The sequence below is a fragment of the Salmo salar genome, chromosome 23, assembly GCF_965601325.2.
Source record: "Salmo salar chromosome 23, fSalSal1, whole genome shotgun sequence".
Classification (NCBI taxonomy): Eukaryota; Metazoa; Chordata; class Actinopteri; order Salmoniformes; family Salmonidae; genus Salmo; species Salmo salar.
In genome coordinates, this window is record NC_138313.1 from 15,616,632 (window position 1) to 15,643,254 (window position 26,623).

Consider the following 26,623-nt stretch of genomic DNA (forward strand, 5'->3'; position numbering starts at 1 on the left):
GGATTTTCAATGTCTATATATTTTTTACCCATCTACCTATATAGGTGCCCTTCTCTGCGAGGCATTAGAAAACGTCTTTGGTCTTTGTGGTTGAATCTGTGTTTGAAATTCACTGAGGGATCTTACAGATACTTGTATGTGTGAAGTACAGAGATGAGGTAGTCATTCAAAAATCCTCTCAATCACTATTATTGCACACGGAGTGAGTCCATGCAACTTATGTGACTTATCCAAATGTTTACTCCTGATCTTATTTAGGCTTGCCATAACAAAGGTGTTGAATACTTATTGACTCAAGACCTTTCAGCTTTAAAATTTTTATTAATTTGTATATATATATATATATATATATATATAAAAAAAACATAGTTCCACTTTGACATTATGGGTGGAGTATTGTATGTTGGCCAGTGACAAAAAATCAGCTGCAGCTCAGGCTTTCATAAAGGTGTGCTTTAATTTCTCAGAATAATTATTAGATTCAGGGTTTTCCAGAAAAAGGCAATGAAAAAAATGAAGAAAGGCTCTGAATAATACATTGGATTTTTTGTGGGATTGGATGTGCTTGTGCATGGAGAATTTCCCCTCTTTCTAAAAGGTGAACAGTGGAGTGAGAAGAAGAAGTGAGGAAAATAATAGTTGATAGTAAAGTCAGGCCTGTTTTCCATACAGTGGCTACGTCCCAAATGGCACCCTATTCCTTATTTAGTACACTACTTTTGACCAGGGCCTGTAGGACTCTGGTCAAAAGTAGTGCACTATATGTGTGGCGGCCCAGGAAAACCTTTCACATGGTGAAATTTCGACTTTTGGGACTGTGTATATTTCTGAAAACTACAAACTCTCCTGAATACAAATATGTTTTAATAACACAGACATCTTTCACAGAACCGAAGTAATTATATTTGAAAGTCATCTACATCTCCAAAGTAAAAAGAGAAAAACTGCGTTCAAGGATTCCATTGAATTTCATTCTAATTCTAAGAAAGCCTGAAAGAAAAACACCAACACTCTATTGGGTTGTTTATTACATATATCTTTTGAAACACTTATTCATATTATTTGCAATAAAATATCACATAGAAAAAATTATTTAACAACTATCGTGTTGAACTATTGGTAGCAGTAGAATGAACACATTTCAGAGCCAATATTATTATTTCTTTGTATCATTTATTTTTCACATCAGTTTAAAGTTCATTAACAGGGTGGATACAGGGTGAAAGATCACCAAAGATTAACTATAATAATTATATTAAAGGCTATATATAATTATACAATAATTACAATATTCTGATTATGTAATTAAGCAATAAGGAACGAGGGGTTATGGTATATTGTCAATATTCTACGGCTAAGGGCTGTTCTTAGGCACGACGCAAGCCCGGGGTGCCTTATCGCTACTATAAACTGGTTACCAACATAATTAGAACAGTAAAAATACATGTTTTGTCATAGATGTGGTATATGGTCTGATATATACACTGCTCAAAAAAATAAAGGGAACACTTAAACAATACAATGTAACTCCAAGTCAATCACACTTCTGTGAAATCAAACTGTCCACTTAGGAAGCAACACTGATTGACAATAAATTTCACATGCTGTTGTGCAAATGGAATAGACAACAGGTGGAAATTATAGGCAATTAGCAAGACACCCCCAATAAAGGAGTGGTTCTGCAGGTGGGTACCACAGACCACTTCTCAGTTCCTATGCTTCCTGGCTGATGTTTTGGTCACTTTTGAATGCTGGCAGTGCTTTCACTCTAGTGGTAGCATGAGACGGAGTCTACAACCCACACAAGTGGCTCAGGTAGTGCAGCTCATCCAGGATGGCACATCAATGCGAGCTGTGGCAAGAAGGTTTGCTGTGTCTGTCAGCGTAGTGTCCAGAGCATGGAGGCGCTACCAGGAGACAGGCCAGGACATCAGGAGACGTGGAGGAGGCCGTAGGAGGGCAACAACCCAGCTGCAGGACCGCTACCTCCGCCTTTGTGCAAGGAGGAGCAGGAGGAGCACTGCCAGAGCCCTGCAAAATGACCTCCAGCAGGCCACAAATGTGCATGTGTCTGCTCAAACGGTCAGAAACAGACTCCATGAGGGTGGTATGAGGGCCCAACGTCCACAGGTGGGGGTTGTGCTTACAGCCCAACACCGTGCAGGACGTTTGGCATTTGCCAGAGAACACCAAGATTAGCAAATTCGCCACTGGCGCCCTGTGCTCTTCACAGATGAAAGCAGGTTCACACTGAGCACGTGACAGACGTGACAGAGTCTGGAGACGCCGTGGAGAACGTTCTGCTGCCTGCAACATCCTCCAGCATGACCGGTTTGGCGGTGGGTCAGTCATGGTGTGGGGTGGCATTTCTTTGGGGGGCCGCACAGCCCTCCATGTGCTCGCCAGAGGTAGCCTGACTGCCATTAGGTACCGAGATGAGATCCTCAGACCCCTTGCGAGACCATATGCTGGTGCGGTTGGCCCTGGGTTCCTCCTAATGCAAGACAATGCTAGACCTCATGTAGCTGGAGTGTGTCAGCAGTTCCTGCAAGAGGAAGGCATTGATGCTATGGACTGGCCCGCCCATTCCCCAGACCTGAATCCAATTGAGCACATCTGGGACATCATGTCTCGCTCCATCCACCAACGCCACGTTGCACCACAGACTGTCAAGGAGTTGGCGGATGCTTTAGTCCAGATCTGGAAGGAGATCCCTCAGGAGACCATCCGCCACCTCATCAGGAGCATGCCCAGGCGTTGTAGGGAGGTCATACAGGCACGTGGAGGCCACACACACTACTGAGCCTCATTTTGACTTGTTTTAAGGACATTACATCAAAGTTGGATTAGCCTGTAGTGTGGTTTTCCACTTTAATTTTGAGTGTGACTCCAAATCTAGACCTCCATGGGTTGATAAATTGGATTTCCATTGATTATTTTTGTGATTTTGTTGTCAGCATATTCAACTATGTAAAGAAAAAAGTATTTAATAAGATTATTTCATTCATTCAGATCTAGGATGTGTTATTTTAGTGTTCCCTTTATTTTTTTGAGCAGTGTATATTCAGCCAATCAGCATTCAGGGCTTGACACACCCAGTTTATAATACTATATTTACAATTTATAATGACAGTTCAGATTTGTATTTAAATTATGTAACTGCTAAACATTACTGTAGGCCTAGATCTACTTGAGTTCTTTAAGTTGTTAGTGTGTGTGTGTGTGTGTGTGTGTGCGTGCGAAGTTACTGAATTATTTTCAGAGTCAGTCAGAGTCCTCAAAGTAAGCCATCCTCCCAGGATTAGGGACTGATGGGAAAGGGGTGGGGATGTCCCTACACTCTTCAGCAGTGAAGGCCTTCTCATCATAGAGATACCATTGACGTTTTGCATCCAATCCTTTTGGAACAATTACTGAAAGCATTTGTCTCACAGGTGGCTCTTCATCTTTAAGCAGACTTTGCTGTGTGATGTCACTGTCTGCAAACTTCTGGATCTTCACAGACCCTGAGCCCTGTGTGAAATGAAAATGTTGGTTATTTTTTTATCCCCATCACGTTCCTGAAGAAACTGCTGAGGACTGCTGTCTAGTCATATGTTAGCTCAATCACTTACCACACATCATCTCCCAGATCTGTTCATAACTGTTTCATTTGTTTACCTTGTTCACTGTCAGTCATATTGTTTTCTTCATCTGAATTGGTCAAATGCCATTTTTTGGAAAGAAGGACCATCAGTGTCACTTTCAATGCTGTCACTGACATCCTCTCTCATCGGCTTCTTTAGCAGCAGAAGCAGGACCGCTTGTGAAATAATAATTAATGTGACGATCGTCATAATGAGGAGACCAAAGTGCAGCGTGGTGAGTGCTCATGATAAATTTATTTTAACTCAGAACACTAAATCAAAACAATAAACAAAGGAAAAACGACCGTCACGTTCTGCATGCTAAACTGAGCTGTGCAAAAAAAAATAAGATCCCACACAGAAGGAGGGGGAAAAAGGGCTGCATAAGTATGATTCCTAATCAGAGACAATGATAGACAGCTGCCTCTGATTATGAACCATACTTGGCTAAACACGAAGAAATAGAAAACATAGAATGGCATAGAATGCCCACCCCACATCACACCCTGACCTAACCCAAAAAAGAGAAAATAAACGGCAATCTAAGGTCCGGGCGTGACAATTAATCAATTCTGCCAAGTCAGAACCACTGGCAATGTTTTCACATGAATTAGATGTCATTTGTTTAAACAATGAGCAACTTCACTATCTGAAAAGGCTGCCATTCTAATGATTGACGGCTGTCAATTTGGAAGTTGATGTCTTCATTTCGGACACGGCAGGAAGCTCGAGGGAGGGGGAGACGTGCAGCGGGACATGCAGCTGAATACTTTAACCATATTCACAAGAAGCGGATGCCGGCAGTTTCTCCGTAATTACTTTTCATTTAAAAGATTTATAGATAATACTTTAACTGGGATAAAGGATAGCATATAATCCAACGCCTATGCTTTGATCATTGGGAGGAGGCTGACAAATGCAGGAATATTAAATGTGAATTAGGACAGGGTAACTGAAATGTCTCTCATTTCTAATGAGTAGGGTAGGCTATCGTTTAACATGAGGTAGGGTACAAAATATACATCAATGTTTGCCTTTTGATCCCTGTCTGTCATCTCCATAGGCTATGATTTAATTTGGGCCAGCCTCATGGATTTAGCTTTCAGTTAGGCTAGGAAAGCAATCGCGGATAAACTCCCCTTATCCCTATCAACTTCATAATGAGATGGAAAATTTGAATCATTCTGCGCTCTGATCTGTTGATACATAGCCTAGTTGCAGGGAACTGGCAATTCTTTCTGTAATATCTTTACATCATCCTTTCATGTGTGTGAATAAGATATTTTGTGTCACGTCCTGACCATAGAGAGCTCTTATTTTCTATGGTAGAGTAGGTCAGGGTGTGACTGGGGGGTTTTCTAGTTATTATTTTCTATGTGGGGTTCTAGTTTAGTTTTTCTATGTTTGGGTGTTTGGTATGATTCCCAATTAGAGGCAGCTGGCTACTGTTGTCTCTAATTGGGGATCATACTTAAGTAGTATTTTTTCCACCTGTGGGTTATGGGATATTGATTTGAGTTATTGCACGTAGCATTCGCTGTAGTCATGGTTCGTTGTTAGTTTATTTGTTTTTGTCTTTGCTTAGTTTCACTTTCTAATAAATAATGTGGAACTCAACATTCGCTGCGCCTTGGTCCGACATTCATTCCAACAAACGTGACATTTTGCAGCTCGGGCTGCAGAGACCGGCAGCTGAGCTGGCTGTATGCTCTGCGACTGTACAAATGAGCTATCGTATTGAGATGGAAAAATTCTTCTATCTGATCTGTCGATAGACTACATAGTTAATAGTAGCCAATAATATTCACTCTTGTACCATAAGTTATCTTACTAGAAAGGGCCAATTATCCTATTAATATCACAATCAGCTTCATTTCACAATGTAGCCTAGGCCAAGACGGGAGCTGTCAGTTGGCTAGCCAGGCACCGAACGTGAACAGTTTCACTTTTGCTAACATGTCAAAACAATTAAATTGACATATTTAAGACTTGTAAACACATACTATTTATACACCACAAGAAAGTAAAGGGTTCAAAGTATATTATTCATTACACATATCAATTACACATGCCAGTCATTTTCACTCCTGGCATTTTATTTCCATTTTGCCAACAATGGGTGGCTGGACATCTGACAGGTTCTTCTGGGCCGCCACACATATAGAAAAGAGTCAGGTGCAATTTGGGACATAGTCAATGGGTTCTTCTGTTGTGTGAGCTTTTCTACTAGTTAATCATAAGTCATGAGAATACACAGTGAATCAATGACATTTGCACAGACCTAATAAAAACCAATTTTCAATGCATAAGTCATATTTTCCAAATTCTCGCTCTCTTTATGATATCGATCTCTCTCAATTTCCAACTCAATCCACACACTCTCTTCGACAATCTTACACAACTTTATTTTAGTGTAAGTTGAGTAGGACTCAGAGAATATAAAGTAAAGGAGGGAATATACAGTAAAAATAGCTCTATTGGCGGGCCTTGGTTGAGTGGATTTCAATGATATTCAATGGCAAGGCATTTCTGAGTCTCAGGCAAGACTTAGCCATCCTCTACATTAGCCCCATCCTTTCAATGGATCTTGCACTGTGTTAGCAACCCCCATGTTAACCCTGTATTAATGTAAACTAGCAAAGCTACATTGTGTGACTACTGCATCCCACAAGTCCCTGACTGACTGATTGGGTTGCTTGTTAGCTTGTCTTTGATCATTAGGCAGAGCGATGTCATGGCCTCTAGTGTCATAAATTATAACGTCACCAGCCCAACTTTTATCTAGACAAATATTATTCCTCTTTTTCCCCCGTTGCTTGGAAACTTGTTACAGACTACATCTCCTACAGTCTTCCTTGTTAAAGTGAGGCAGCTGATGCATAATTTACCTGTGTTTTCTTTTCTCTTTTTCTGCTCTGTTCCTTTCATCCTCTTATCCTCCTCTCACCTCTCACTATGTCTTCAACCTCTCAACCTGGGTGCTTTTGAGCAGGCAATAAATGGATGAAAATGTCCTGAAACAGAGAAACAGGGAGGAATTACCTGAACTTGTGCAATAAGAAACACAACTTATTTGTTTTCCATTGCAAAGCACTTTAAAAGTTTTCTGTTGCATGGTTTCCGCTGCCCTCCAGCCAGCCTACACACACACACACACACACACACACACACACACACACACACACACACACACACACACACACACACACACACACACACACACACACACACACACACACACACACAAATGCACGCACACACACACAAACGCAGACACACAGGGATACACACAAACAGAAACACACACATGCACACTTATCTCTACATACAGTATATAAATCGATTCCCTGTTCACAGAAATACACAAGCGCCCCTCACACATTCTCTCGCACAAACACATTTCCCCATATCCAACCCTTTGGCAGGGTATCTGCATCAAAAGCTGTTGAGGAAACAGTGCTAGTTTGTGGTTTGTTTTATAACTTCTCTCCATGGCTCGGGGTGAGATCCGGGCCTGCTTCTTTTGTTTTACACCTCATAAATATGTAGGAACAGTTGGTGCAATTGGCCCTGAGGTGGAGTAGAGATATGGTTGACTTTTTAAGAGAGCTCAACTTGTTTAGGTGCAATGAAAGAAAGCTAAACTTCAAAAGAAATCTAAACTTGTCTGGGTGCGTGGTTGGAAGAATCATCACACAGTTTAGAGTAGGTACATTGTGTTTTGTTCAGAGTTTTGCAGTAGGAGCCACTGTGTGGAAGGAAAGAATCGGCATCAAACTAGTTTCCTTTAGACATCATTATATTACAGCTAGCAAAGCAGAGGTCTGTGTAACGTCCCAAATACTATAGCAACCTATTCCCTATATTGTGCACTACTTTTGACCATAGCCCTATGGGCCCTGGTTAAAAGTATAGCGCACTAAATAGGGAAAAGGGTGCCATCTGGGACAAATATATCCTGGTCTAAAAGCGGGCACATGCTTGTTTTATTCTGTCTTTATCCAGTCTCTGTAGTAACAGGATACTCTCCTGATTGCTTAAATATACTCTCATTCTGTCTGTGTGACAAAGTGACAGAGGCCAGGTGACATTGAGATCGCATGGGAATAAAATATTGCATCCTAAATGGCACCCTATTCGCTACATAGTGCCCTACTTTTGACCAGAGCCATATAAGCCCTGGTTAAAAGTAGTGCACTACACAGGGAATAGGGTGCCATTTGGGACACATGCCCAATGTGAGCCTGAGACCCACTTTATTTACATTCATCGTCAGTGCCGTGATAGGCCAAACACACACACACACAAAGCCTACTTAACCAAGTCAAAACAAACAATGGCCTTTGCTGTGATTAGCACACTTACGGTAACGACAGTCAATGTTAGTGCTGTATGTTAATGCTATCTCTTAATCTGTTTTAATGAACAAGGGCTATGGAGGACAAATCACTCACTCTCTCATGTGTGACTAGGCTCAGCTAGACCTCCCTGTACTGTGTACAGCCTGCTGAACCATAGCAGCCCAGACAGCCTGCAGAAACTAGAGATAACAGAGACAGACACTAAGGCTCTATGACAGAGAAGAGGATAGAGATATAGGGGAGATAGATATAGGGAATAAGATGGAAAGACATTTGAGGGAACTGGAGGGAGAGAGAGAAAGAAAGAGAGAAAGGGAGAGTGGGAGAGAGAGAGGAAAAGAAAGTGGAGGGACACAGGGAGAGAGACAGATAAAGTGTGGGGAGGGAGAGACAAGGAGAGAGAGGGTGGGGAGTGAGAGGGTGGATGGGAATGGGTGGGAGGTAGAAGGGACAACAGAGGAGAGAAATATATAGAAGGAGTTGAGTATCCAAAAGAAGTAGAGAGAAAGAGCAGTGTTATTAACACGTTCACACTGTCACAGAGATAGATATAGAGCGAGGAGGGGGTGGTTGTACCAAACAGTCAGTCCAGTTGTGTGGGGAGAAATGGAGGAAAGTGTCCCGACATGGTGATGGCTCATAGGCACATCGTCACACACTCATTCTTTGTTTCTATTGCCAAGCACTTTAAAACATATTCCGTTGCATCAACTAATGAACAGAACCCAGGTTTGTGTTGGAGGATGTGAGAGAGTGTGTCACATGCACTCACACTTCTGACATTCTGCTCCGTTAGACCCAGAAAACAATATATCCCAGTGCTTCTATTCTGAGATAATTTCTGTGTTAAACATGTCTCTCTCTTCTCTCCCTTCTCATGAGGCGTGCACAGTGCATTTGGCGGCAAGTCCAACAATAGCACTGTTACATTACAAATGGCACACTATTCCCTGTACAGTGAACTTGTTTTGACCAGAGCCCTATGGGCCCTGGTTAAAAGTAGTGCACTACAGTAAAAATGATGCCATTTCAGACGCACCCATTGTGTCTGCTGCTTCCTGATTCTGTCGTGGAAATATTGAATCAAATATTTCTCAGATACCGGAGCTTGTGAATTCAAATAGACTTTATTGCAAACAGTAACAAAGCCGAGCCATTCCATGGAAGAACTGACTCTCCATTCTTAGTACTTGGCTTTTATACAGTCTTACCCTTACATAACATCATCACTCCACTTTATGAATCTTGTTGTCTTTCTTAGTTTCCATTCTCTTATTGGCTCAGACATTGGGGCATAGATTATATTGGTGGCATGACATGCACACTCCTACTGCAGGTCTAATGGTGCCTATAACTGGTTATCTAATGTTCCTGTCCAAAGGTCTTCACAAGTTCAGGCCGATGTTGTCTATGAATGATTAATCCATGTGCATGTCCAGTAGCCTTCACAAGATCAGATATGGCACAGACCAGTCACATCTTGTTGGTCTACCTTGCCTCATCCACACGGATTCTGCTTACGTTCTGTTTTTTGCATGTCTAATATTTAAACTTATATCGATTCTTCTTTCTACTTCAAAGAGAACAGCATAGGTACTGAAAATCACCAGATGACTGGAAATTCTCTAACAATTCCATTTCAATGCTATAATGGATGCGACAGCTTGAGAAAATTAAAGATGTTAGCTGCGCCACAAAGGGCAAACACATCAAACTGAATTACTGTGTGTAAAGATGCCTTCATGCACTTAAATGATAAATCATTTCCCTGCTACCAGTCAGTGATGTGGCGTCAGCGAGACAATGAGATTCCTATTGATGGGTTTTATCTCATCAAGGTGAAGAAAGCTCTTAGTGGGAACAGGGGAGGGGCAGTGTGTGAAGGTAAACTGGGAGAATAGGGTTGAGTTGAGGGTTCAGTATACTTCTGTCCCCTGTTAACTACCTCTGTCGTGTCTTTTATTATGTCTCACTCAGTACACAGTAGACTGCAATACAGCAGAGTACAGTAGAGTACAGTAGTATACAGTACAATATTCACACATCCATTGAGTCCATTCCATTCAAATCTACTTCTTCTCCTATCCTTTCCTTCCTCCGTTCAAACCTCCACCTCCCTTCCTAGTCGCATACTGTATTATCGACACAACCACAAAATAGAATCTTCTTCAGTACAGGATGCATCTTATTGGTGTAGGTTCCTACTATATCCCCAGCTAGCACATAACGTTCTGAGGACCCTATGTTTCTTAGAGCTGAGTGAGACAGTGGTTGTCCTATGGTTATTTTGCATACAACCTTCCCACAATTTTATGGGAATGCTGCAGGATAGTTGCTTGGATTTGGAACATTCTCAGCACAGTTAAGGAACTTTGTATCTTTGTATTTCATTACTTTAAAAGTTCAAACATGGTTACATTTCATTTCAGTTTTGGTATTGTTCGACATTGGTAATGTTCTCAAATAGTTCAGAGAACGTTAAGAGAGAATGTTCCATAAAAAACACAACACGCCTTTAGTAATGTTCAGAGAATGTTCTAAGAATGTAAAAAACATATATATTCTGTTCTCAGCATCAACAAAACTCTCTCTATCCTCTATCTTTTTAAGTGTGTTCAGCTGTGTTGGCCACAACCACTAATTGGTCAAACCTGATCATAGACGTGCATGTTTCCTTTGAAATGGGATATGTTAAATAGACTAAAATGAACAGCTTTGTATGCGTGAAAAAACATGGCATGCTAAATCCATCCTTGTGGCACAGGGTACTAATTCATTGGATAGAGAACAGACGATTATAGGTTTGAATCTCACTGATGCTGTGTCACAATAAAAAATACATGTGTTTGCATGATTAATGCCTAAGAAAATGAATTTCCATGTGTCCTATCAGTGCTTGAGTTTTAAAAAAGTTAACCCCAAGTAAGCTAGCAGTGTTAATAAAAGTCTTATTGAAACATTCAGTGAACGTTTTACGAAAGTTAGTCAAAAACCTCCAAATAACCTATCTGTCACGCCCTGATCTGTTTCACCTGTCTTTGTGATTGTTTCCACCCACCTCCCAGGTGTCACCTGTTTTCCTCATTAGTGCCTGGGTACTTATTCCTGTGTTCCCTGCTTGTATGTTGCCAGTTCGTCTTGTTTGTCAAGTCAACCAGTGTGGTTTTTCCTGTTCTCCCGCTTTCTCCAGCGCTCTGTTTTTGCTAGTCCCCCTGGTTGTGACCCTTGCCTGTCTGGACTCTGTACTTGCCTGCCTGACCATTCTGCCTGCCCTGACCTCGAGCCTGCCTGCCACTCTGTACCGCCAGGACTCTGGCCTGGTTTTGATCTTTTGCCTGTCCACAACCATTCTCTTGCCTAACCTTTTTGGATTCTAATAAATATCAGAGACTCAAACAATCTGCGTCCCGTGTCTGCATCTGGGTCTCACCTTGTGCCCTTACAGTACGAACTGGCCATGACAGATCCAGCAGACTTGGACCAGCTCCGCCACACTGTCTCCCTGCAGGGAGTCACCATTTGGAGGCATGAGGAGCTACTACATGACCTTCTGGAAGGGCTTTGTTCCCTGATGGAATGCCACGACCAAGGATTTAAGGCTATTATGGAGAAAATCAGGGAGTTAGCTCATAGGCAGCCTGCCGCCTCTGAGAACCCCCAACCACCCTGTAACCTTTTTTCTAAACTCAGCAAAAAAAAGAAATGTCCTATCACTGCCAACTGTGTTTATTTTCATCAAACTTAACTTGTTATGGATAGGGGGCAGTATTTTCACGGACGGATAAAAAACGTACCTGATTTAATCTGATTAGTACTCCTGCCCAGAAACTAGAATATGCATATAATTATTAGCTTTGGATAGAAAACACTCCAAAGTTTCTAAAACTGTTTGAATGGTGTCTGTGAGTATAACAGAACTCATTTGGCAGGCAAAAACCTGAGAAGATTCTGTACAGGAAGTACCCTGTCTGACCATTTCTTGGCCTTGTTGATTATCTTTATCTATTACAGGGGATCTCTGCTCTTACGTGACACTTTCTACGGCTCACATGGACTCTCAGAAGGCGGCAAAATGCTGAATCGTGGCTTTGCAGGCTCTGGTTGAAACAAAGTTGCGCGTTTGGGTAGTGGCTGGTTACAGTACTATGAGACTCAGGCTCGTGCCCGCGTCGACCGAAAGCTTTGTTTTCTTTCCTCTGTTTAGCTAAACGGAGATTCCCGGTCGGAATATTATCGCTTTTTTACGAGAAAAATGGCATAAAAATTGATTTTAAACAGCGGTTGACATGCTTCGAAGTACGGTAATGGAATATTTAGAAATCTTTTGTCACGAATTGCGCCATGCTCGCGACCCTGATTTACCATTTCGGATAGTGTCTTGGAACGCACGAACAAAACGCCGCAATTTGGATATAACGATGGATTATTTTGGACCAAACCAACATTTGTTATTGAACTAGCAGTCCTGGGAGTGCATTCTGACGAAGACAACAAAGGTAATGAAACTTTTGTAATAGTAAATCGGAGTTTGATCAGGGCTAAACTTGGTCGGTGTCTAAATGGCTAGCCGTGATGGCTGGGCTATCTACTGAGAATATTGCAAAATGTGCTTTCACTGAAAAGCTATTTTAAAATCGGACATATCGAGTGCATAGAGGAGTTCTGTATCTATAATTCTTAAAATAATTGTTATGTTTTTTGTGAACGTTTATCGTGAGTAATTTAGTAAATTCACCGGATGTTTGCGGGGGGTATGCTAGTTCTGAACGTCACATGCTAATGTAAAAAAGCTGGTTTTTGATATAAATATGAACTTGATTGAACAAAACATGCATGCATTGTATAACATAATGTCCTAGGGTTGTCATCTGATGAAGATCATCAAAGGTTAGTGCTGCATTTAGCTGTGGTTTTGTTTTTTGTGACATTATATGCTAGCTTGAAAAATGGGTGTCTGATTATTTCTGGCTGGGTACTCTGCTGACATAATCTAATGTTTTGCTTTCGTTGTAAAGCCTTTTTAAAATAGGACAGTGTGGTTAGATTAACAAGAGTCTTGTCTTTAAAATGCTGTAAAATAGTCATATGTTTGAAAAATTGAAGTTTTCGGATTTTAGAGGAATTTGTATTTCGCGCCACGCCCATCATTGGATATTGGAGCAGGTGTTCCGCTAGCGGAACGTCTAGATGTAAGAGGGTAACGACTGTTCCACAGGTGCATGTTCATTAATTGTTTATTGTTCATTGAACAAGCATGGGAAACAGTGTTTAAACCCTTTACAATGAAGATCTGTGAAGTTAATTTGTAAAAATCCAACTAACTTTGAAAGACAGGGTCCTGAAAAAGGGCCGTTTCTTTTTTTGCTGAGTTTATTAGTGGTGAGTTTGTACAGCCTACACCGGCTCCCCGAGAACCCCGCTTACCTCCTCCGGTGTGATATTCTGGGGGATCCTGGTACCTGCCGGGGTTTGTTTTCTTAGTGCTCCCTTATTTTTGCACTGCAGCCATCTTTGTATCCTTCAGACCGATCAAAGATACCGTGTATTATTACGCTAATGTCGGGATGGGCGCTCTCCTGGGCTACGGCAGTTTGGGAGCAACAATCAAGCATTTGTCGTCATCTGGAGGATTGCATGGCAGAGTTGAGGAAGGTGTTCTCTTCTCCGGTAACCGGGAGAGGGGCGGCCCGAAAAATTTGAATTACGCCAAGACTCCCGTAGTGTGGCAGACTACGTTGTTGACTTTTGCTCATTGGGCACCGAGAGTGCCTGGAATCTGGAGTCCCTTTTTGATGCCTCCCTTCACGGATTATCTGAGGTGATAAAAGATGAGCTAACTGCTCGGGAATTACAGGTGGACCTATATTCCCTCATCACCCTCACCATTAGAATTAATGGACGTCTAAGGGAACGCAGGAGTGAGAGGAGGTCTGGCCTAGGTCACACTCGTTCATCTGCAGTGGCTCACTCAGCTTCAAATGAATCCGGAAATCCCCAAAGGCTGTTTTTCCGAGAGGATCCAAAGCCACCCGAGCTCTCTCGGGAATCCTCGATGACGGGTGAGCCTGATACACCGGAACCTGTGCAACTGGGAAGAGCTAGATTATCGCCTAGGGAACGTTCATGCAGGCTAAGCTCCAAAAGTTGTCTGTATTGTGGTGCTGTAGGGCATTACATAGCCACCTGCCCAGTGAAGAGACCTGAAGCCTTAGTAGGTACAGGTACTCTGGTGAGCCTGACTGGGAACCCTCTAAGTCCCATTACCTGAACTCCTTTATGTGAGCTTGCTGTGGGGAGACCAGTCTAAGTCTCTCTGGGTGCTTATTGACTCTAGGGCAGATGAGAGTTTCATGTACGCTACCCTGGTATCAGAACTAAGAATCCCTACTCAACTCCTTTCTGTTCCCATGGATGCCAGGGTGCTGGACGGCCGCTCCATTGGAAGAGTCACGCACAGCACAGTTCCCATTAATATGCGGGTATCTGGGAATCAGTGAGTCAATTCAGCTCCTCCTCATTGAGTCCCGTCACATCCCTGTTTTGGGATTTTCCTGGCTCCAGAAGCACAACCCTGATATTAACTGGACTACGGGTTCAATCCTGGGTTAGAGCTCGTTCTGCCAATCACACTGCCTTAAGGCGGTACATCCTTCTCCAGAACTTCTGCCTCCAGAGTTAAGTACGGCCTCGGATCTCTTTGCCGTGCCCGCAGAATATCATGCCCTCCTGGAGGTTTTCAGCAAGGCTTGTGCTACCTCCCTTCCTCCACATCGTCCTTATGATTGTGCTATTGACCTCCTCCCGGGCACCACACCGCTTCGAGGTTGGCTATATTCCCTGTCTGGTCCTGAGACCAAGGCCATGGCGTACATTGAGGACTCTGGCTTTTGGGAGCATTTGCTCTCCTGCCGGCACAGGATTATTCTTTGTGGGGAAGAAGGACAAGACCTTGTGTCTATGTATTGATTACTGGGGACTTAATGACATTACGATTAAAAATTGGTACCCTCTACCACTCCTCTCCTCGGCATTCGAACCTCTCCAGGGGGCTACTACCTTTTCCAAAACTGGACCTTTGGAATGCCTACCACCTTGTGGGGATATGCGAAGGAGACGAGTGGAAGATGGCTTTCAACAGTATGAGTACCTAGTCATGCCGTTTGGACTCAACAACGCGCCCGCTGTCTTCCAGAACCTGGTCAACTATGTGCTCTGCGACATTTCGTTTTGTTTTTGTCTACCTCGACGACATCCTGGTTTTCTCTCGTTCTGCCCAGGAACACATTCTCCATGTTTAATAGGTCCTTCAGCTGAGAAGTGTGAGTTCCACCGCTCCACTGTCTCTTTTCTGGGATACATCATCGCTGAGGGGAATGTTCAGCTGGATCCGGAGATGGTGAGAGTGGTGGGGGATTGGCCCCAGCCCATGTCCAGGGTGCAGCTACAACAGTTTCTGGGGTTTGCACATTTCTACTGCCATTTCATTCGGGGCTACAGCAACCTGGCGGCTCCCCTCTCTGCATTCACCTCTCCTAAGGTACCGTTCCCATGGTCTCCAGCAGCGGAAAAGGCTTTTGGAGATGTAAAGCAGCAATTTACTACTGCCCTCATCCATCTGGACCCAACTCGTCAGTTTGTGGTTGAGGTTGATGCTTCCGATGTGTGAGTAGGGGCCGTTCTTTCCCAGCGATTCGTCTAGGACCAAAAGCTTCATCCCTGTACCTTCATGTCCCATCGTCTCAACTCTGTGGAGAGGAACTATGATGTTGGGAACCGGGAACTCCTAGCGGTTAAGATGGCTCTGGAGGAGTGGAGACACTGGCTGAAAGGGGCGGAACATCCATTTCTGGTATGGACGGATCACAAGAATTCAGAATACCTCTGCACTGCCAAGCGCCTCAACCCAAGGCAAGCTCATTGGGCCCTGTTATTTACCAGGTTCAATTTCAACATCTCCTACTGCCCAGGGTCAAAAAACATGAAGCCAGACACTCTCTCCCATCTGTACAGTTCCACTGCCACACCCTCTGAATCTGAGACCATCCTCCCTGCCTCGTGTTTGGCGGCTTCAGTTGTTCTGGGAATTGAGGCTCTGGTCCGCAATGCACAGCGTTCCCAGTCGGACCCTGGGGGGGCCAACTAACTGGATGTTCGTTCCTGATTTGGCCTGGTCTCAGGTCATGGAATGGGCTCACTCCTCCAAGCTTACCTGTCATCTTGGTACTCGTCGTACCCTGGCTTTCCTCCGTCAATGCTTCTGGTAGCCCACCATGGTTCCTGATGTCTCGGCCTTCGTCACCGCATGCACGGTGTGCTCTCAAAGTAAAACTCCGCGGCAAGCTCCGTCTGGCCTCCTACAGCCTCTTCCTGTCCATCATCGCCCCTGGTCCCATATTTCCCTGTATTTTGCCACTGGGCTTCCTCCATCAGATGGCAACACCACCATCCTGACGGTGGTTGACAGATTCTCCAAGGCCGCCCATTTCACCCCTCTTCCTAAATTAACTTCAGCCAAGGAGACGGCCAAGCTTATGGTGCAGCACGTCTTCCAAATCCATGGACACCCGGTTGACATTGTCTCGGACCGGGATCCTCATTTTTCGTCCCGGGGTCCTCATTTTTCGTCCCGATTCTGGAAGGCGTTCTGCACCCTTATCGGGTTGTCAGCCAGCCTGTCTTCTGGGTTTTATCCCGAATCCAACGGCCAGTCGGAGCGAGCCAATCAAGACATGGAGACGGCACTACGGTGTCTTGTTGCCAGTAACCCCACCACCTGGAATCAGCAACTGGTCTGGGTGGAATATGCCAGGAACACTCTATGGAGTGTTTGAATGCTCCTATGGAGCATTCAAAGGGGGAATCAGCCCCTGCTCTTCCCAGAGCAAGAAGAGGAGGTCAACATACCTTCAGCCCAGATGTTCGTCCGCCGCTTTCAGCGTTCCTGGAAAAGAGTCTGGGCGTCTCTTCTCAAGACCACCTCCAGTTATCGTCGACAAGTGGACCGCTACCGGGTCGCTACCGGGCCGCTACCCGCTATCGGGTCGAGCAGAGGGTATGGTTGTCCACCCGGGACCTCCACCTCTGGGTGGAATCTCACAAACTTTCCCCCCGTTTCATTGGTCCTTCCCCATTTCTAGTCCTTAGTCCCACTGCTGCTCGCCTACAGTTACTCCGTACCCTCCGTGTTCACCCTACTTTTCATGTGTCCAAGATTAAGCCCTTGTCTCACAATCCTTAGTCTTCTGTTTCTAGGCCCATCCCTTCCCCCGTGTCATCGATGGTCAGCCAGCATACACGGTTAGACACCTCCTGAGGGTTCGACCACAGCGATGTGAAAGACTCATTGCCAGTTATCACAAACTCTTGATTGCAGTTGTTGCTGCTGAGGGTGGCACAACCAGTTATTAGGTTTAGGGGGCAGTTACTTTGTCACATAGGTCCATGAATGTTCAGATAGCTTTTTTCCCCTTAATAAATAAAATGATCACATAACTGCATCTTGTGTTTACTTGGGTTATCTTTGTGTAATATTAACATTTGTTTGATGATCAGAAACATTTAAGTGTGACAAATGTGCAAAAAAATAAGAAATCAGGAAGGGGGCAAATACTTTTTCACAGCACTGTATAATGCCAATTATTTCATGGTCCGACGCATGCTGTCCCCTATGAACACTTTTTTAACTTTTGGCACCAGCAAGAATGACGACTATCTTGATTGAGTTTCAGACAGGGTGTGTTTACAGACCTATTCAATCAATCCCTATCCCAGTCTGCTGTCCCCACATGCTTCAAGATGGCCACCATTGTTCCTGTTCCCAAGAAAGCTAAGGTAACTGAACTGCCTTTCTAAGTTCTTCGAAAGCCAAGTTAACAAACAGATTACCGACCATTTCGAATCCCACCGCACCCTCTCCGCTATGCAATCTGGTTTCAGAGCTGGTCATGGGTGCACCTCAGCCACGCTCAAGGTCCTAAACGACATCGTAACCGCCATCGATAAGAAACAATACTGTGCTGCCGTATTCATTGACCTGGCCAAAGCTTTTGACTCTGTTAATCACCACATCCTCATCGGCAGACTCAGTAGCCTTGGTTTCTCAAACGATTGCGTCGCCTGGTTCACCAACTACTTCTCTGACAGAGTTCAGTGTGTCAAATCGGAGGGCCTACTGTCTGGACCTCTGGCAGTCTCTATGGGGGTACCACAGGGTTAAATTCTTGGGCCAACTCTTTTCTCTGTATACATAAATGATGTCGCTCTTGCTGCTGGTGAATCTCTGATCCACCTCTATGCAGACGACACCATTCTGTACACTTCTGGCCCTTCTTTGGACACTGTGTTAACAACCCTCCAGACGAGCTTCAATGCCATTCAACTCTCCTTCCGTGGTCTCCAACTGCTCCTAAATACAAGTAAAACTAAATGCATGCTCTTCAACCGAACGCTGCCTGCACCTGCCCGCCTGTCCAGCATCACTTCTCTGGACGGTTCTAACTTAGAATTTGTGGACAACTACAAATACCTAGGTGTCTGGTTAGACTGTAAACTCTCCTTCCAGACTCACATCAATCATCTCCAATCCAAAGTGAAATCTCGAATCGGCTTCCTATTTCGCAACAAAGCATCCTTCACTCATGCTGCCAAACATACCCTCGTAAAACTGACCATCCTACCAATCCTCGACTTCGGCGATGTCATTTACAAAATAGCTTCCAATACCCTACTCAACAAGCTGGATGCAGTCTATCACAGTGCCATCCGTTTTGTCACCAAAGCCCCATATACTACCCACCACTGCGACCTGTACGCTCTCGTTGGCTGGCCTTCGCTTCATAATCGTCGCCAAACACATTGGCTCCAGGTCATCTACAAGACCCTGCTAGGTAAAGTCCCCCCTTATCTCCGCTCACTGGTCACCATAGCAGCACCCACCTGTAGCACGCGCTCCAGCAGGTATATCTCTCTGGTCACCCTTAAAGCCAACTCCTCCTTTGGTCGTCTCTCCTTCCAGTTCTCTGCTGCCAATGACTGGAACGAACTACAAAAATCTCTGAAACTGGAAACACTTATCTCCCTCACTAGCTTTAAGCACCAGCTGTCAGAGCAGCTCACAGATCACTGCATCTGTACATAGCCCATCTATAATTTAGCCCAAACTACTACCTCTTCCCCTACTGTATTTATTTATTTTATTTATTTTATTTATTTTATTTATTTTGCTCCTTTGCACCACTTTCTTCAAACTACAAATCTACCATTCCAGTGTTTTTCTTGCTATACTTTATTTACTTTGCCACCATGGCATTTTTTTGCCTTTACCTCCCTTATCTCACATCATTTGCTCACATTGTATATAATCTTATATATATATATATATTATTATTTTTTTTTTATTTTTTATACTGCATCATTGATTGTATGTTGTTTTACTCCATGTGTAACTCTGTGTTTTTGTATGTTGTCGAACTGCTTTGCTTTATCTTGGCCAGGTCGCAATTGTAAATGAGAACTTGTTCTCAACTTGCCTACCTGGTTAAATAAAGGTGAAATAAAAAAAAAATAAAAAAAAATGACTATTGCCCTTCTGTCATCATGAAGTGCTTTGAGAGAGTAATCAAGGATCATATCACCTCCATCCTACCTGTCCCACTTCAATTTACTTTCCGCCCCAATAGGTCCACAGACAATGCAATTGCCTGCACACTGCCCTATCCCATCTGGACAAGAGGAATACCTATGTAAGAATGCTGTTTATTGACTGCAGCTCAGCATTCAACACCATAGTACCTACCAAGCTCATCACTAAGCTTGAGACCCTGGGTCTCGACTCCGCCCTGTGTAACTGGGTCCTGGACTTCCTGATGGGCTGCCCCCAGGTGGTGAAGGTAGAAAATAACATCTCCACTCTGCTGATCCTCAACATTGGGGCCCCACAAGGGTGCGTTCTCAGCCCCTCCTGTACTCCCTGTTCACCCACGACTGCATGGCCATGCACGATTCCAACTCAATCATCAAGTTTGCAGACGACACAACAGTAGTGGGCTCGATCACCAACAACGATGAGACAGCATACATGGAGGAGGTGAGGGCCATTGGAGTGTGGTGTCAGGAAAATAACCTCTCACTCAATGTCAGCAAAACAAAAGAGATGATTGCGGACTTCAGGAAACAGCAAAGACAGCACCTCCCTATCCACATTGACGGGACAGAAGTGGAGAAGGTGGAAAGTTTTAACCTCTCTAGGGTAGGTGGGACGCTATCGTCCCACACTATTCAACAGCCATTGAAAAAGCAGAGTGCCAAATTCAAAACCACAAAATGTCATAATTCCATTTTCTCAAACAATCAACTATTTTACATTATTTTAAAGATAAACTTCTCGTTAATCTAACCATATTGTCCGATTTCAAAAAGGCTTTACAGCGAAAGCAAAACATTAGATTATGTTAGGAGAGTACATAGACACAAATAACCACACAGCCATTTTCCAAGCAACTAGATGCATCACAAATAACTAAAACACAGCTAAATGAAGGACTAACCTTTGATGATCTTCATCAGATGACACTCCTAGGACATCACGTTACACAATACATGCATTTTTTGTTCGATCAAGTTCATATTTATATCCATAAACCCCATTTTACATTGGCGCGTGACATTCAGAAAATATTTTGCCTCCAATACCTCCGGTGAATCAGCACAATAATTTACAAAAATACTCGTCATAAATGTTGATAAAATATTAAACTGTCATTCAAAGAATTATAGATGAACATCTCCTTTATGCTAACGCTGTGACAGATTTCAAAAAAGCTTCAAGAGGAAAGCACACTTTGCAATAATCTGAGTACTGCACTCAGAAAAATACACTAGGCAATACAGATACCCGCCATTTTGGAGTCATTAAAATATTAAATAGCATTAGAAATATTCACTTACCTTTGATGATCTTCATCAGAAGGCACTTCCAGGAATCCCAGGTCCACAATAAATGTTGCTTTGTTCGATAAACTCCATCATTTATGTCCAAATAGCTCCTTGTCGTTAGCGTGTTCAGTTAGCTACTCCAAGTGTAGGAAGCGCGCGGAAAATGTCATGACGAAAAGTTACAAAAATGTTATATTTACGTTCGTTCAAACATGTCAAACGTTGTAATGCATCAATCTGTAGGGCCTTTATAACGTGAAACTTCAGTAATATTCTAACCGGACGATTCCATTGTCTTGAAAAACGTTTTTGAACACAGCTACCGCTCACGTGAAGCCGTGCCAATGAACTGATGTCCTTCCCTGGGTCACCAACTTCCCCACCTTCTTGTTCGCTCTCTGTTCATTATAGATGCCTCAAACAACTTTCTAAAGACTGTTGACATCTAGTGGAAGCCTTAGGAAGTGCAAAATGAACCCTAACTCACTGTGTGTTCGATTGGCAATGACTTGAAAGGACTACAAGCACCAGAATTCTCACTTCCTGGTTAGATTCTTCTCAGGTTTTTGCCTGCCATATGAGTTCTGTTATACTCACAGACATCATTCAAACAGTTTTAGAAACTTCAGAGTGTTTTCTATCCAAATCTACTAATAATATGCATATCCTAGCTTCTGAGTTTGATTAGGAGGCAGTTTAATATGGGCACGTATTTCATCCGGATGTGAAAATACTGCCCCCTATCCTAAAGAGTTCCTGGTGTAAATATTACTAACAAACTGAAATAGTCCACACACACAGACAGTGTGGTGAAGGAAGCGCAAAAGTGCCTCTTCAACCTCAGGAGGCTGAAAAAATGTGGCTTCACTGAAAACCCTCACTAACTTTTACAGGTGCACAATTGAGAGCATCCTGTTGGGCTGTAATACCTACTGGTATGGCAACTGCACCGGCCACAACCACAGGGGTCTCCAGAGGGTGGTGTGGTCTGCACAACGCATCACCGGGAGCAAACTACCTGCCCTCCTGGATACCTACAACACCCGATGTCACAGGAAGGCAAAAAATATCATGAAGGACAATAACCACCCGAGCCACTGCCTGTTCACCCCGCTTCCATCCAGAAGGCGAGGTCAGTACAGGTACATCAATGCTGGAACAGAGAGATAGAAGCTGTTTTTCTATCTCAAGACCATCAGATTGGCCACTAGCTGAGAGCGGCGGCTGCGTACCTCCAGACTTGATATCATTGGCCACTTTAATGGAACACTAGTCACTTTAATAATGCCGCTTTAAGAATGTTTACATATCTCACATTACTCATCTGATATGTATAGACTGTATACTTTATCCTTCACTATCTATGCTTTACTATCTATTGCATCTTAGCCGCTCTGTCACTGCTCATCCACATATTTTAGACATATATATTCTTATCCCATTCCTTTACTAGATTGTGTGTATTAGGTTTTGTTGTGGAATTTGTTAGATATTAGGTTTGTTGTGGAATTGTTAGATATTACCTGTTAGATACTGCTGCACTGTCACATCTAGAAGCATAAGCATTTCGCTACACTCGCAATAACATCTGCTAACCATGTGTATGTGACCAATAAAATTTGATTTGATTTAAATTTGAGATTGCTCAGTTTGTTCACAGTGCCTGGAGGAGAAGGAGAAATGTATTGTTTGTGTAGTGTGGCTAGATGGTATCAATGCTTACGATGATTATTCTATGCGTTTAATTTGTAAAATGTTATTTTGTTTTTAGTACATGGAAAACTATACTATGTTTAGTAGTGTCTTGTAAGGCACCGGTAGCTATATAACACTTAAATAAATCATATCAATCAAAAAAATATAGTTAACTGTAAATACTACAGTATAGTACAGTTTACTACAGTAAATACTACAGTATTCACTGCAGTGTTTCTGCTGACTTTAGTCCGCAAAAACAATACAGTGAATACTATAGTATTAATACCATTGTATACTATAGTGTTTTTTAAGTGGGCTGAAAGGCATTGATTGTCTTCAGAGTTGATTATTAACCCATCAACCAAAAAGGCCAGTATCTCACTTCCTCTATTGTCCAATTCAATGGATCTTAAAGGTGTGTGTGTGTGGGGGGGGGAGAGAGAGAGAGAGAGAGAGCGCATATCCGTGGGGGTATGTGGGTATGGGCCTATATCTGGAATTCTTGGAAAATGACATAGCACAACTCTCATACCATAAAAATACTTCTGAAGTTGTCTTTCTCTTACAATTAATTCCAGCTGAATACAGTGGCAGTCCAAGGCTTTTGCTGAGGTATTTCTCATTAACTGCTGCTATACAGTCCCGAATTTCTCCTCAGATTACTGTGGGCTTGTGCATGGTCTCAATAAATGGCTTTCTTTATTGCAATGCCATAGTCAGACAGACAACAAAAACAACCAATTCAGATATATATTTTTCACTAACCCAACAAAATGTCTGAATGGCTGCATTTAGACAGGCGGCCCAATTCAGGTATTTTTCCCACTAATTGGTATTTTGACCAATCACATCAGAGCTTTCACATCAGCTCTTTGTCAGAACTGATCTGATTGTCTAAATGCAGCCTGTGTGTCAGTTTTCCAAAAGTGTCTCAATCAGTGGAGACTAAAACCCTCACGCTTACGAATGCATGCATGCACACACACAAATAAAAACGTACTTTGACGTACTACTTTGTGCTAATACGTTGTATGTGCTTTCTAAGCCAACGGGTGGCTGTGTGGGTATTTGGTTAATTTGTGTCATTGGGTAACAAGGCTAATGAGCCATTAGTGTGTGTGCCCTGAGGAGGGAGCAGGTGAAGGGGGGGGGTGTGTGTGTGTGTGTGTGTGTGTGTGTGTGTGTGTGTGTGTGTGTGTGTGTGTGTGTGTGTGTGTGTGTGTGTGTGTGTGTGTGTGTGTGTGTGTGTGTGTGTGTGTGTGTGTGTGTGTGTGTGTGCGTGCGTGCGTGAAGGAGTATTGACTGTATTGACTATCAATCAGAAGGAGCAGGTGAGGGAGCTGCTGGTTTTTGATCCACTTGACTGAGTGTGATGATGTTGTTTGACTTGATTAATTTGTCTGATTAGAATTCCCTCTGTTCTTCCTTGCATCATTTTGCATTTGTTAGTCTGTGATTTTTTACATCAATGGGCAACACAGCCTAGCCCTTGGTACCAAAGGATTTTATACATATACAGTGCTCATATAAACGTTGTTTCATCCTCCTCTGTATAAATGTACTGTAAGTTTCTTTAGATAAGAATTTTGTGTAACTCTACGTCCCAAACGGCATCCTATTACATCAACAGAACCCTATGGACCCTGGTCAAAAGTAGTGCACTATATGGGGAAAATGGGGCAATTTGGGACACAGTCTAAGGTAATGAAAAGTAAATGAAGGTCCACAGAGAACAGGTTGACTGATTTCCACCAGAGGAGACTCTTTGTTAAAAAGACTAGGAAGCTAGGAGAGATTGAGTGTGTGTGTGTGTGTGTGTGTGTGTGTGTGTGTGTGTGTGTGTGTGTGTGTGTGTGTGTGTGTGTGTGTGTGTGTGTGTGTGTGTGTGTGTGTGTGTGTGTGTGTGTGTGTGTGTGTGTGTGTGAGAGAGATGGAGAGAGAGCGAGAGAGAGGGAGAGAGAGAGGGGGTTAACAGACACAGGTGCATTGCTCATACAAGGTTAGACTCTCAAAGTTGCAGACTCATCACAGAGCGTGAAAGTCCACTCTACAAGAGGTTTGCAATATACCAGCTCCAAACTTTTTTACTGACAAAGAGAATACCTCTCTGGGAGTTAAATGTAAGCTTTATTGCATATGATCTCTCTTTATTGAGTTAAAGTCTAGAGTGGTGAAAGCTGATGGTCAGCAGAAGGAGGCCCAGCAGTGAGTGATTATATACCTTACATTCCCACAGGGATTTTGGGCAGCTGCCCACACGTCTGATGATGTGTAAATAACATGACAGAGCATCATTTAAGTGTCTGTGTTCCAGAGAGACAGAAAGAGGGAAGGAGAGAAAGAGAGTGATAAAAAAGTGTACGTGTGTGCGCGTCTGTCTTCAGAGAGGTGTGTGTGTGTGTGTGTGTGTGTGTGTGTGTGTGTGTGTGTGTGTGTGTGTGTGTGTGTGTGTGTGTGTGTGTGTGTGTGTGTGCGTGCATGCGTGTGTGTGTGTCACGACTTCCGTCGAAGTCGGTCCCTCTCCTTGTTCGTTCGGTGGTCGACTTCACTGGCTTTCTAGCCACTTTTCATTTTCCATTTGTTCTGTCTTTGTCTCACACACCTGGCTTCACTCAACCAATTACTTGTTTATTATTTAACCCTCTTTTCCCCATGTTGTGTTTGTGAGTGATTGTTTATTGTAGTTTGGTCCGTCTTTGTGGGCTCTATATGTTACTTTGTATATTTGTCTTTTTGAGTAAAATACGTTGATTACTCAATTCTGCTGTCCTGCGCCTGACTTTACACCAGCTACACACAGGACCATTACAGAATCACTCACCCGAAGAATGGAGTCAGCAGGAGCAGACGCTCTCCCTGTTGCAGTGGAGGAGCGTGTTCAGCAGCAGGCGACCATGTTGCAAGGTCTGGGCACCGCCATGGATCGCGTGCTGCAGACGATGGATCGTTGGGAGAGAGGAGGAGGTTTCCCAGCACCTCCACCAGCCCCACTACAGCCGGTCCCACTGTCCACCCCTCCTTCACCCAGTCCCAGCGGGATTCGACTCGCGCTCCTGAGGGAGTATGATGGGACTGCTGCCGGATGCCTGGGGTTTCTACTCCAGCTAGAGCTCTACCTGGCGACCGTCCACCCGGCTCTTTCGGGGCATGAGAGCGTGTCCGCCCTCGTCTCCTGCCTCTCAGGCAAAGCCCTGGAGTGGGCCAACGCCATATGGAGTGAGGGAGACGCGGTGTTGGACCATTACTCAGAGTTCACCCGTCGCTTTCGGGCAGTGTTCGACCTCCCGCCTGAGGGTCGAGCGGCGGGTGAACGTCTGAACCACATTTTTTACATTTTACATTTTAGTCATTTAGCAGACGCTCTTATCCAGAGCGACTTACAAATTGGTGCATTCACCTATAATATCCAGTGGAACAACCACTTTACAATAGTGCATCTAAATCTTTTAAGGGGGGGGGTTAGAAGGATTACTTTATCCTATCCCAGGTATTCCTTGAAGAGGTGGGGTTTCAGGTGTCTCCGGAAGGTGGTGATTGACTCCGCTGTCCTGGCGTCGTGAGGGAGCTTGTTCCACCATTGGGGTGCCAGAGCAGCGAACAGTTTTGACTGGGCTGAGCGGGAACTGTGCTTCCTCAGAGGTAGGGAGGCGAGCAGGCCAGAGGTGGATGAACGGAGTGCCCTTGTTTGGGTGTAGGGCCTGATCAGAGCCTGAAGGTACGGAGGTGCCGTTCCCCTCACAGCTCCGTAGGCAAGCACCATGGTCTTGTAGCGGATGCGAGCTTCGACTGGAAGCCAGTGGAGAGAGCGGAGGAGCGGGGTGACGTGAGAGAACTGAGGCAGGGGACGAGGAGAGCTCAGGATTTCGCCTTGGACTTCCGGACCCTGGCCACCAGCGCGGGATGGAACGACAGGGCCCTGATCGATCACAATCGGTGCTGTTTGCGCGAGGACGTCCGTCGGGAGTTGGCCTGCCGAGACACCACCCTCACATTGGACCAGCTGCT

General features: G+C 43.9%; 1 long non-coding RNA gene across 1 annotated transcript; it reads right to left on the minus strand.

Annotated features, from left to right (window-relative positions):
• Positions 1-2,275: 2,275 nt before the first annotated feature.
• On the minus strand, positions 2,276-11,184 carry LOC123729853 (uncharacterized). The gene is made up of 3 exons (XR_006761530.2): positions 11,046-11,184; positions 6,515-6,640; positions 2,276-3,513 (listed from the first exon to the last, which is right to left on the minus strand). It is a non-coding gene; the product is annotated as an uncharacterized LOC123729853 (long non-coding RNA).
• Between the last annotated feature and the right edge of the window lie 15,439 nt (positions 11,185-26,623).